The 13,311-nt window shown below is 36.8% G+C and overlaps 1 long non-coding RNA gene across 1 annotated transcript in view; it reads left to right on the forward strand.

Moving 5' to 3' along the window:
* Positions 1-13,311, forward strand: part of LOC141579254 (uncharacterized) — a 248,272-nt gene that overhangs the window by 214,574 nt on the left and 20,387 nt on the right. The gene's annotated exons all lie outside the window — the stretch shown is intronic.

Genomic DNA, 13,311 nt, shown 5'->3' on the forward strand with positions numbered 1-13,311 from the left:
CCAGGCACTATGTTCAGTTCTTCACACATCTTATATCATGTGATCCTTATGACAATCTTGGAACTAGGTACAACTATCCTAATTGTATGGATGTGGAAATTGAGGCAAAGAGAGCTTAAATGATATAAGTACCTGATCTATGATGAAGACTAGATTTGATCCCTTGATTTTCTGACATATAAAGCCATGCTCTTTCCTTAATCCCAGGTGCCTAAGATTTGCTGGCTTTATGCACACAAATAAATTAATGGCACATTAAGGATATTAAGTAGCTATCATGTCACAGTAGTAGCGATATGGAAATAGTCAGAGCACATCTTTAAGATGTGGCCCAGCCATATTTAAGGTACCAAGTTTCCATTAGCAAAACTATTTTGAGGAAAAGTAAATTTACTGATGTATACAACCATAGATGCACATGTTTTTTATCTTGAGGATATCCTTGAGATCTTTTAATTTAAACTACTCCTTTTACAGAGGAGAAAAATGATATTCAGGAGGTGATGTGCTTTGCCCAAAGTCACAAAGCAAGCAGGAATCCGAGACCTCGAGATGACCTATTTACAATCCTGGTTCTCTTGTGGCTATTCCACAATTCTATTAACCAATCAATTACAAAATATAGAGACAAGCAGTTCTGAGTGGCATTTTCTGAATTCTGTTACTTGACTCAGGGAAAGAACATCAAGGATACAAGAGCCACGCAGCTGGAGCCTGGGGTTTAGAGTTTGTAAGGGAACCTGAGTCCGATATCATTAGCAGTGGACATTGAATGTGTAGATTATTGATTTCCTTTTCCCCTTATTCATGACACATATTACTAAAGAGTGGAATATACTGTGAGTACCAGGCTAGGTTCTGACAACATTGGGAGGAAGTAAACATCCTGAAAAGGTTGCTGGCTGATGCGGCAAACATTTTACAGACATTGAGCTTGTTGTAAGACTTTCTAGGCTAGAAAATATACCATACACAGGAAGCCCATTAAGTACTGTAATGAAGCATTGCTTGTCCTACAGTAATTTCTAATATTAATTGTTAGGTGAAAGAAATGAGGAAACTCAGTTATCTCCTCTCTGGGAAAGGAGTGAACAGTGATACTACTCCTGCTTGGCAGATATGGGGATTGAATTTCTGATCTGACTGTGGAAGTGTCCATGAAGTCTCAGGTGTGTATCATGCCCACAGAACAAGACTCACATTGCATCCCAAGGGAAACCAAGCCCTTTGGCATGGAAACAGATGATTCCATCAGGACTAAAGAGAACCACGTACAATTAGAGCAGAGCAAGGTCAGCTGTCTCTCACATGACCTGGCCTCAATCTTTGCTAAAGAAAGATACTCCACAGCTGAGTAGCAATGTGACAACCAAAATTTCTTCACGGATAGTATAAAACACGTGCATGTTCAAATACTTGACCACCTTACATGTAAGGGTATGGCTCATTTAATCATGAGAAAATACCTATTCAAGAATTTTAAGACAATATGAACCACTACCACAACAAAGCAGTTGTTACTACAAAGTAGTTTACTACTACAGATGAGTAGTAAATAAAGGTGGACATTTAAACTCTTCACAACTCTTGGGGACTTCATCATCAGAACCACTTTTAAGTCACATAACACAGTAACAAGGAGAGAGACTGTGTTTTCTAAAGTGAAGTTGTTTGAGACACAGCACTTTTAAAATCAGTACCCAACATGACTACTAAAAATTTTAACTTAAGCCACAAGTACCCATTCATACAGTATTGAAGCAATATTTTAACCACCCTTGAAATGTGTATCTGTGATCTTCACAGCTTAACTCCACAACAACTACTGTTTTGTTTTATAGTACCATCATTAAAAGGCTTCTTTACAATAATATTTATGATTTTCAATTACTGAGGCGTACCGCTCTGCCCAAATACTAAATCTGTTTAGTTTCCCGTACTTCGGTTTTATTTTTTTTAAATGTGATTTGATGCAATAAACTTTATCACAGACTCCAGTGCTTAGGAATGTGGGTTCCAGAGAGAGACAGCCTTTGCTGAAGTCTTGGCTTTTCCATTTCATGTACCACTCTTTTCTCCATTTCCTCATCTGTGAAATGGGGTAATAACAGCATCTGCCTCACAGAATTAATTAATATAAAGAGTAACAGAAAATCTAAATGAAGATCATGGCCTTAAGCATTATTAGCACTTGATGAATTCTATTTTTATTAGCATCCCAAGCTAACAAGGGTTGACACAAGTTCACAATAATGTGTTTTCCCCAAATTGTTTGTGTGTTAGTTTTTTGTTTAAAATAAAATAATTGAGTGTGCATGTCACAATAGAGCTCATCTGTAAGCCCTCAGAGATTAACCTCCTCTTTTATGGGAGATAACTATCAAAGAAATTCCCACTTTTAAATTTTTATATCTTTAATATTAAAGAATAAAGGAAAGAAAAGTCACCAGTACTTTGGATTTATCATGAAAGAAGCCAAACTATTTCTTTGGGCTTTCTCTATGGCTTGCTATTATCCCTCACAGTTTAAAGGCCGTGACCCCAGCGACCTCAGGCTTATTTCTGTGATTCCTTGGAATGAACAAGGACTAATGTTAATTCCTCTAACTAAACAATATCTCTGAACAATCTTTAACATCACAATGGCTTAAAATATGTTTATGCTAATGACTCACAAGCTTCACTCACTAGATAAGACATCTCCCTGGGGAATCATACTTACGTACTAATTTGCATATTTCACAGAAGATATAATAGGAAGACAATCAGCCCATCTTTAAAAGTGATGAGCCACTGGATCATCTAGTTTGAATTATCTCAGTTAAGATGATCACAAATTACTTGAAAATAAGAACATACAATGAAATAAAGACAGTCTCTTCAGCAAATGGTGGAAATGGGAAATGGGAAAACTGGACAGCAGCATGTAAATCAGTGAAGCTAGAACACTCCCTTATACCATACACAAAAATCAACTCAAAATGGATCAAAGACTTAAACATAAAACACGATACAATAAACCTTCTAAAGAAAACATAGACAAAACATTAATGACATACATCTCAGCAATGTTCTCCTAGGGCAGTCTACCCATGCAACAGAAATAAAAGCAACAATAAACAAATGGGACCTAATTAAACTTACAAGCTTCTGCACAGCAAAGGAAACCATAAGCAAAACAAAACAACAACGTACAGAATGGGAGAAAATATGTGCAAAAGATGAAACTGACAGGGGCTTGATCTCCAGAATATATAAACAGCTCATACGACTTAATAAGAAAAAAACAAACAACCCAATCCAAAAATGGGCAGAAGACCTAAACAAGCAATTCTCCAAAGACGACATACGAATGATCAATAGGCACATGAAAAAATGCTCAATATCACTAATTATCAGAGAAATGCAAGTCAAAACTACAATGAGGTATCACCTCACACCAGTCAGAATGGTCACCATTCAAAAGTCCACAAATGACAAATGCTGGAGAGGCTGTGGAGAAAAGGGAACCCTCCTACACTGCTGGTGGGAATGCAGTTTGGTGCAGCCACTGTGGAAAACAGTATGGAGATCTCTCAAAAGACTAGGAATAGACTTACCATATGACCCAGGAATCCCGCTCTTGGGCATATATCCAGAAGGAACCCTACTTCAAAAAGACACCTGCACCCCAATGTTCATAGCAGAACTATTTACAACAGCCAAGACATGGAAACAGCCTAAATGTCCATGGACAGATGACTGGATAAAGAAGATGTAGTATATTTATACAATGGAATACTATTCAGCCATTAAATGACAATGTAATGCCATTTGCAGCAACATGGATGTCCCTGGAAAATGTCATTCTAAGTCAAGTAAGCCAGAAAGAGAAAGAAAAATAACACATGAGATCACTCATATGTGAAATCTAAAAAAGAAAAGAAAAGAAAAGGACAAATGAACATAAATACAAAACAGAAACAGACTCATAGACAGACAATACAAACTTGTGGTTGCCAGAGGGGAGGGGAGTGAGAAGGGACAGACTGGGAGTTTGGAATTTGTAGATACTGACAGGTATATATAAAATAGACAAACAAGATTATACTGTATAGCACAGGGAAATACATACAAGATCTTGTGGTAGCTCACAGTGAAAAAGAATGTGACAATGAATATATGTATGTTCATGTATAACTGAAAAATTGTGTTCTACACTGGAAATTGACATAACATTGTAAACAGACTATAACTCAATAAAATAAAATTAGAAGAAAAAAAAAAACAAATCATTTGAAAATAACTCAACGTTTATTTTACCATTTCCCAAAGCCAAGTATTTACTAGTTACTATTAGTAGTCATTGCCTCCTTTCTTTATTTCTTGGCTCTCATCACTTCTCACTTGGTCTATTAAAATAGCCTCTGGAGTAGGTATCTGACCACAGCTTCTCTATTCGTCTAATCAATATGCCAAAGATCCAAAAGGGTGTCTTCAAAATGCAAATTTAATCAATTAATTGCTTAATACACATACTGGTGATTTCCATTTCCTATAGGACAAGATTCTATACATAAATGAAAAGACCTTTCATGATCTATCCCTTCTCTCTTATTTGAAATATACATTGAGTAAGGTGCATAATCTGAGGTATAAAACTCAATTATTACATGTATATACCTTGGGTAAACACCTACAAGATAGGGACTACTTCTAGTATCCCGTAAAGCTCTCTCTGGACCTTTCCCAGCCAGTGTTTCTTCAGATGTCCTTTATTCTGGCTTCCATCACATTAAATTACTTGTTCTTGAAGATCATTTTTAGAACTGTACAGTATGTACTCTGCCCTCTTTTATTAAATATTTGTGATGTTCATTTACATTATTGCGTATTTCTGACTCTGTTCATGTTGACAATGGAGAAAATATCTTAGCATGATCTTTATTGAGATAACTTTTCTTTTCAGCTGTATTCACATTAACCGGTTAATGTTTTTCATATTTTAAGATCAGGATTGAAAATTTTTGATGATTCTCTGACAACCATGAATCCCAGCCAGATGCAAATGTCCGTTGCTCACTTAGTGAAGATACATATTACCATCTCTACCTACTGAAACTAACCAAAATATTAGTTGTTTCTTCACTCACAGGCTCTTTTCTCAAATCACAGTGAAAGATGTTATGGTCTCTGTCCTGGTGGGTGGATGGAATTGTTAAGACTAGAAGTCAGAGTCCTGCAGAGTGAGCAGACAGATTAAGTTCTTGGGTAAAAAGCTGAAGGGTTAATTACTTCTACCAAAAGGCATACAGTTCAAAGGAATTTACATGCTATTTCCCTGTGAATGAAAAACAAAATACTTACAAATAGCTTCTTTTTTCTGAGCCATTTATTAAAATACTGTATATATTTATGTATGTGGTTTTAGAGCAGAATATATAGAGAAGAGAGGAGAAGAAAGAAACTAATTAGCACATATAATTTGTCATCTGAATATTTTTAAGCAATGAAGACCCAAAAGTGTTTGAGAAGGACAAATATGTAGGATGGGAAGAATATAGGGTTTTGGAATCCACGCTAGGTTTAAGTTTGGACTTATTCACTCTCTAAGCAAACCATCCCTCTTTCTGAACGTTAGGTTTTTTCATCGTCAATAAAGTTAAAATAAAGGTAATAATATCAACCACACAGGGTTGTCCTGAGATTTAAATGAGAGGGTACTCATGAAAATGCTCCACAAAGGAAGAGAGTTCCATTTAATTATGCTACTGATTAATGGAACCATAGTGGGATTTTTATTAAAGCTTCAGAGCAGATATTATACATAAAGTGGGTTAGGGGAATTTTTTGGAATGTTCTTCAAGGCTGATAATGTAGCATAATCATAATCTTAGTAGTAGTAGTAGCACTAGTAAATGGATAGGAGAGAAATCATCTTACCCTTTTAATGGCAAAACAGACACTAATTTAAGGTTAATTATACTTTTTGGTTGACAAAATAAATACATGGACACTGCAGGAAATGATTATAATATAAACAGAAATTTATCAGAAGATATTAGCAGGACTGAACTGCCTGTTTCCACACAAATTTTTCCCTTGATCACACAATCAGAAAGACACCTGGAATTAGGATCTAAGTTCTCAAACACTGAGTTCAGATATTCATTCATGAGATCAGGCTACTTCTTTATAGTTAATGATTTCCCTTAGTACCCTCATCCTTCTTTCCTTCCAGTTCTTGATAAATTTGACATCAGAAAAGCAGACTCTTGCTTCTCTTAATATAGTTGATTTTAGCAGAAATCACAGAATTCAGCAGAGAGAAAAACTGAGCTGAAGATAAAAAAAATCCCTTTATGATCTTTTTGTCTCTAATTCTCTTGCGGCTGAAACTAGGAAATTCCTGACAGCTCATCTACCATAACTTTGTCCAGCTGAGTTTTAAATAACTCGCTTTATTGGCCTCTTACTATTGCTCCTGGGAGCTTGTTCTGTCATATAATAGAGCTGAATGTTAGGGAGTTCTTCCTAATATAATATACCTGGGCTCAATTCTTGAGAAAATTTCCTCTGTACAGTCTCATCTCCATAAAAAAATTCAGTGGGAATCAACAACAGACAAGAAAACACTTGGCAGGTGAATGGGATGAGGGGGCTGTGGGATAGGGTCAGGGAAGCAGCACTGTTAGAATACATGCCAGGAAAGAAAGGAAGTAGGCAAAGTCAGGGTACATCAAAAGAAAAGACTGGCTGGAGAGAAAAAACAGTTCCTCTAAATGAATCTTAGAACAGCATCCTTGGAATCAATGGAAAATGCTATCCCTAACTGCTGGCACTCTCTCAGCTGCAATGATCCTCAAGATGCTGACTTTAGCAACATGTAGGGGTGTGTTTAGTCTTCAGATTGGTAACCTCAAGTTAACATTTAATCCATTAAAAAAAATTTCTATCCAGGTTAACAAGCATAACAGGGCAAACATCAGCTGTGGGAGTATCTGGCGTGGGAGTGGGTAAAACAATTTAACTCTCCTCTGGGTTTTAATAAAACTGTTACTTTCTCACTGATACCCACTAATCCCTACCTCTCTCATCACATTTCCTATCTTCTTTGAATCTTGAAAGGAGTTCAAAGCAGTGGATTTGGGGAAGTAGTGATGTAAGAACACACATACAGAACACAAAATGGCTCTATGCATTTCAGCCAGCTTTTTTTTTTTCTTTTTTCCTTTTTCAACCTGCCTGTTCAGGTAGTCAAGGGCAGTTTGACTCGAAGGATGTTCCAAAGACAAAAATAAATGATAAAAATTTTAGAGTACTCTTGGGAAAGACATCTTAAAAGGAGAGAAATTCACAACAGTGTTTCATTCATGCCAGACAAATTTAGGCATGCTTTAATTCAAAGTTAAGCTTTGCTATATTTTATAGACATAGAATGCTGAAGTTTCCAGATACCAGAAAATTCAAATCCAGTGGGTCACAATGATTTTGGGACACAATTCAAAATTATTAATTTGATGAATAGGACACTGCATAATCTGTTTCTCCAGACTCACCTCTGACCAGTCTTATCTGCTTTCTGGCCATACTGGCCAGTATGAACTTCCTTAAAGTTCCTCAAAGCCATGCCTCCTCTGCACAGTTATCTTGTATTTAATTGACTCCTCCTCTGCCCTACTTTATCCTCTACTTCTCCTACCTACTTTTGAGAGCATTGCCTAATTTTCACATTCTTAGGAAAATCACCATCAGAGTGTGTAACTTATTTGGTTGTGAGTTCCCATATGACTTTTACTCTAAAACTGATGCAATTAAACATATTCCCACTAGAAAATATATATATATATGTTCCTTACTAAAATGTAAGCTCCCTGACGACAGAGTTCTCGTCTCTTTTGTTCATTACAATATCCTTAGTGCCAGGTCAGTGCCCACTGCATTACGGACCTCTGTAAGCTTTTGTTGAATAAATATGCATATTACAGCTTATAATAAGACATACCTACTTATAGCAAAGTGTGACCTATCTAGGAATAGCTGAATAGAACCTTTAATAACTACCTGTTTTGAAATGAGTAAACAAAGCTTTTCACAAATGTAAATTCGTTTGCTGACTACTTGGGTCATCAAAGCCATGCTCCAAAAAACAAATACACATGCTTCCCTCCACACAGCAAAAATAAGCTTAAATAATCATTTAACTTCTCAACACGCTTTCCATTTACACTGTGTGTTTTCTCATTTCACATTTCTCATATATGGTATATATGTATATATATGAAATACATATATTTGGGTTTTTTTCTAGCTTAAATTGTAAACCTGCTGAAAAAGGACTGCACCTTTCTTTTTCCCACAGCAGTAAGGTACACTATCAAATAAGCCTTACAATACTACTTAAGGATAACAGCCGCAGCATATACCTTTGAAAATTTAAGAGGATCTCAGAATACTTTTATCTTATGTAGTGGATAGATAATTATGATATTTAAATTCAAGCTGACAAGTGCATTACAAGAATAAAGAAATGCTCTGGTATTTCACAGATATGAAGAAAACACGTATCATTCAGAAGCTGTTTTATTCAAAGGTACGAGTAAAAGGAAAAGATCAATCGAAATTCCACTGACTTATGTACAAATAAGCAATGCTAGTTTGAAGAGGAGAACGCAACTTTTCCAGAGGCATTATTAGGGTAAAGACACCTTAAAATGTGGAGAAGTGGGAATGAATAGATAGTGATAGGGTCCCCAAGAGGAAGACAATAGGGCTTAGCATGTAGGCAAATAGGAGCATAGCTGTTCATCACGCTAAGGCTGAGTTGACGAAGAGCTATAGGGCAGACATTTGAACACTCAGAATGGTAGCTCTACAAACAGGAGCTTATAACTGCAACTTTCCTAATGCCTAAAGCTGAGATATAAAATTCAACAGTAGTTAAAGCACATATACCCCAAGTTGAATTGCCAAGACCAAATGGGCAAATGAGGGTTCAAGAAGGGGGTTTCAATGAGAATGGGCTAACTAACCTAGCCCATGAAGACATCCATCATTCCCCCAACGAACAGTGGTTCCTTCACCTGGACTCCTCTTGTACTCACTGTTAGACTCAGTAATGAGGTTCAATATTTTAGGTGATCATTATCTTTAGAGTGCAGTCTCCCTCTTCTACCCAGTAAGGTCAAGGAGGCCAGGGTCAAAAGACTTTGGTCTACCTTCCATTATTCTCTTGGCCAACACAGTATATTGCCTGAAACATGGTCCCTTTAAAAGGGTTTTTTAAAATTTTAAAATAGCCTTGTTATACATTCAAGTCACAACCATTGTTCCTGAGTGCAGTTCTAGAAATCTGTTCCTAATAAAGTGCTGGTCCTAGTGCTGGACATCCAAAAGAACAGCTATTTTCAGAAGTAGTTATACGAGGCAGATACTCTCTGATAGAATATCTCAGCAATCACAACATGTTTCTCATGGAACTGTAAATACATGAATTGTCTTTCTTTTCCCTTCTCTCTGCTTTGAAGAAGCACTGGGTCTTGACAGTGCAGGTTGTATAGGTATGTCTACTTAATTAGGCTTGCTTCTAAGTTATGTCTTGTTTCTTGCTAGGCGTTCCTAGATGCTGGCTATATGAGAGGACATTTTCATTTTCACATTGGATACTGTGCTGAACTCTTCAAAACAACTGGTTTTTTAGAAGTTGTGGGGCCACTGGATTTGTTGACTCTGGACTAGTGTCTGAAATGAACTCAAATTCACTCCTTCTCTTGCCTCCTGCTTACAAGACTTGAAATTAATGCTTGGGTGCATAGTCTGGAGCTAAGGTGAAGTGAGTAAAGTAAATCAGATCCTTAATCCACTTAAGTTAGTGCAATAATTTATAGGAAGTCAACCCAGAATCATAACATCTTCAATTTCAGGCCCTAGGTTAGATGGCAGAGCACAAGGTAAACTGGTATCAATTCTATAGCCATTAGATTTTGCTTTGTAACAGACTTCCCCAGAACAGGATGGCTTAAAACACACCTCCTTTTATTGGTGTGGATTACACATTTGGGCTGAATTCAGCTAGCTATCCTACTTATTATGTTCTGGTTTAGCTGTTTTGGGATGAGGGTGACTGGAATGTCTGGAATACCTGCGGTGACTGGTGTTTCTCCCCACAGAGTCTCTTATCTACTAGTAGGCGAACTTCATATCTTAGTAGCAAGATTCCAAGACACATCAAATAATGATGGATAAGACAGTGAAATACTGCTCATTTTTTCTAGTAGGGATCATTCCATGATACTTCATCTTTCAATGCACAATCCCTTTTCAAGCCTCTGCATGTGCCAGATTTCTATTGTCCAACTGCCTCAAATAAGACGTGCCTAACCCAGAGCTGCTGACAGGAGTCTACGCAAAGTCATGAGCATGGACATAGAGGGGCCCCAACAAACTGAGAGTCATTACTGCAGCAGTCTGCCGAGATTACATTTACAGCTGTGACTACCCAGCGTAATTTCTCTGGAAAAAAAGTCACCCTATCTTTTGAGGTCTCTGCTTCTTGGTTTATAAAATGAAAGTTTAGACTGAATCAACTAGTTCTAACACATTTTCTAACTTAAAATTCTACAAACATGTGGCTCAAAAACTTGAAACCCGATGGGGAATAAACCTGTCCTAGTCTAGTGAATATTTGCGTATGAATGAATGAAAGATAAATAGAGTAAGGAATGCCATTAGGTAATGTCCTTAATTTTCACCAGTAAAAATTAATTTTCCAACAATGGGACAGTCATACGCAATGTTACTTTGCAAATTAAATAAAATATAATAAAGCAGTAACCAAAAAAGAAGTGTTTATTATTGCCAGACACTATGCTAAATTTTTCCCATAGCATCTATTATTATCTTTACAACAATTCTAAGAAGGCCTTACTATCTTCACTTTAACAGATAAGAAAACCAAGGTTTAGACTAAAGTGGCAAAGTTATTAAGTTGTGTTCTTATATTCAAACACATATCTTTCTAATTTTAAAGCCACTATTTCTACACTCTGTATGGAATAAACAAAGCACCTGTGTTTTCAATAAACATTAATTCAGAAGATTCTGCAAATATTAGAAGGAATGATGTACAGAACACTGAAAGGTTGGCTCTTTTTTGTTGTAGGAAATACCCTGTGATACTCTGTGATTCTATTTCATTATTTCCATGGCATTATTGATTTCATTCAGTCTGTCTTTTTGATGAAAAAAGTTTATCATCATATGATCAGTAGGGTCTGTGATGTTATATGAAATTCTCTGCCTGCACTGGTTGGCAAATATAATAGGATTGGTCTTCTGACATTCAGACCTAGAAAAAGAAATTTTCTATAAACAGTCAAATGTCCTTTGTAGGAATAAAAGTCTCTAAAGTGGATATCAAGAGAAGACACCTGTTCTAAAATTTGGTTGCTGGGATTCTATAGACAGCTTAGACTCCATCAACCCAACCACATATACATACACACACACACAAGGCAGGTTCATCAGTAAGCACCCTTAAACTGGCGCTGATTTCATGGCTTTTGCACTGGGGCTAAAGTGTTCAGAAAGTGCCCAATGTACTCTGTCCAATCCAAGACTGAAGAGGACCACTACCACTTGAGGCAGGACAACTTTAGGGTCTACTCTATATATTATTGCATAAAGTTACTGGGTTTAATGTGATGAATACTCAGTGAGTGACTCCCTAATCCACCTAGCACAGGAAGGACTGCAGAAGTTTTCATGTAAAGATATTTATCACCAAAGGATTCAGTCAATCCCAATATTTTCTACAGATAGAGTGCAGTATTTTTATAGATATAGTCATTGCTACCTGTAAAGCCCATTTAAATCTATTGAGTAAACTATTTTTGCTTCCTGTGCATTCCATGGCTTATTGTTCCTTTTTTTCACTTACATAAACAAGAGAAATTCAACAATCCTGAACTGGCATATGAGAACTGGACCCAGAAAGAATATACCCAGTGAATACTTAACTAACAGCTCATGCCAACTGTAGAGTGTGCACTTTGAGTTCTTTTTCTAATAATGGAGTGGTGATATTTTTAATTATTCATTCTCTCTAGGGTGGTCTTCACTTGCTATTGTGGAAGATTCCAATTCTCAGGACAGTGGGCTCACTCAGAGGCTCGCTCCATTTAGTTTTAAAAGTAGAAGAAACCAAAGAAACCACATAGTCTGAACTCTGATTGCCTGGGGCTGGAGAACTGGTCTCTATGGGAATTGATCCATGACTTTGGCCTCAGTAACACCCTGACCTTCAACATTGGCTAGGCACATTTGCTTTCAGGTTACACTGAATCATTTGAGCTAGTTTAAGATTGAAAAAATTATACTATATGATAAAGATAGAAGTGTTTTTCTCAGAAATAAATAAAAGCACCTTCAATCTTCTCTCTCTTCAGACAGGCTCTCTTTGCCCAAATCTTACTGTGGAATGGGTTGTGCTACAGCTGTGTAGAAGACATTGACAAAAGTCAAGTTTTCCAGTCTCTATTCTCAAGGAAAGGACTTTGAATGGCCCAGCTTGGGTCTAATACAACAGTAGTTTAATTATTTTGTCTCCATTATATTACTGCCACATAATAGCTCCATACTTGCACCATGGTGCCATGGCCACAGGGTTGGCAGAATATACATCCTTCCCCCAACTAAGTTTGTGCTTCCATGTGACTTGGTTTAGCAAATGGGAAGCTAGCAGTTATGACACAGGTAAAGGATTGAAATGCATACATGAGGGCTTATTCTCTTGTGATCTGATGATCCAGGATGAGAACATGTTTCACGAAGCTACAGTAACTTCAGCTGAGGTCTCTGAACAGACACATCTGGAGTAGACCAGAACTGAAGCAGCAGCCTGATGCTGAGGCCAGTCTGGATCAGCTAAACTCCAGTCATTTTACAGTCCCACGAGCATAATAATAATGCTGCTTTAAGTTTTGGGGTAACTTGTTATGCAATAGTATTGCCATAATAATTGACCAATAAAGAAATCAGTACTGAAAGTTTTGTCCCACCAAAGAACACTTTAAAGCACTGAGAAAGGACAATAGATGGTATGTAAACTATTACAGGGACTAGAAAATTAGCAACATTATTTATAACAATGTAAAGATAGAAATGGACCTTCTGAACATAAAGCATTGTATGAGGGAATCTCTATTGAAAAGGTAAGTTGTTAGTAGCTAAATTTGATAAAGTTCACCAAGGAGATTAGCTCAGAAACAATTCTGCTTATGAATTGAAACGAAATATAGAGAGCCTAGAAATATGAGAATCACAATGTTGTCA

This window comes from Camelus bactrianus, chromosome 11 (assembly GCF_048773025.1).
Source record: "Camelus bactrianus isolate YW-2024 breed Bactrian camel chromosome 11, ASM4877302v1, whole genome shotgun sequence".
NCBI classification, from domain to species: Eukaryota; Metazoa; Chordata; class Mammalia; order Artiodactyla; family Camelidae; genus Camelus; species Camelus bactrianus.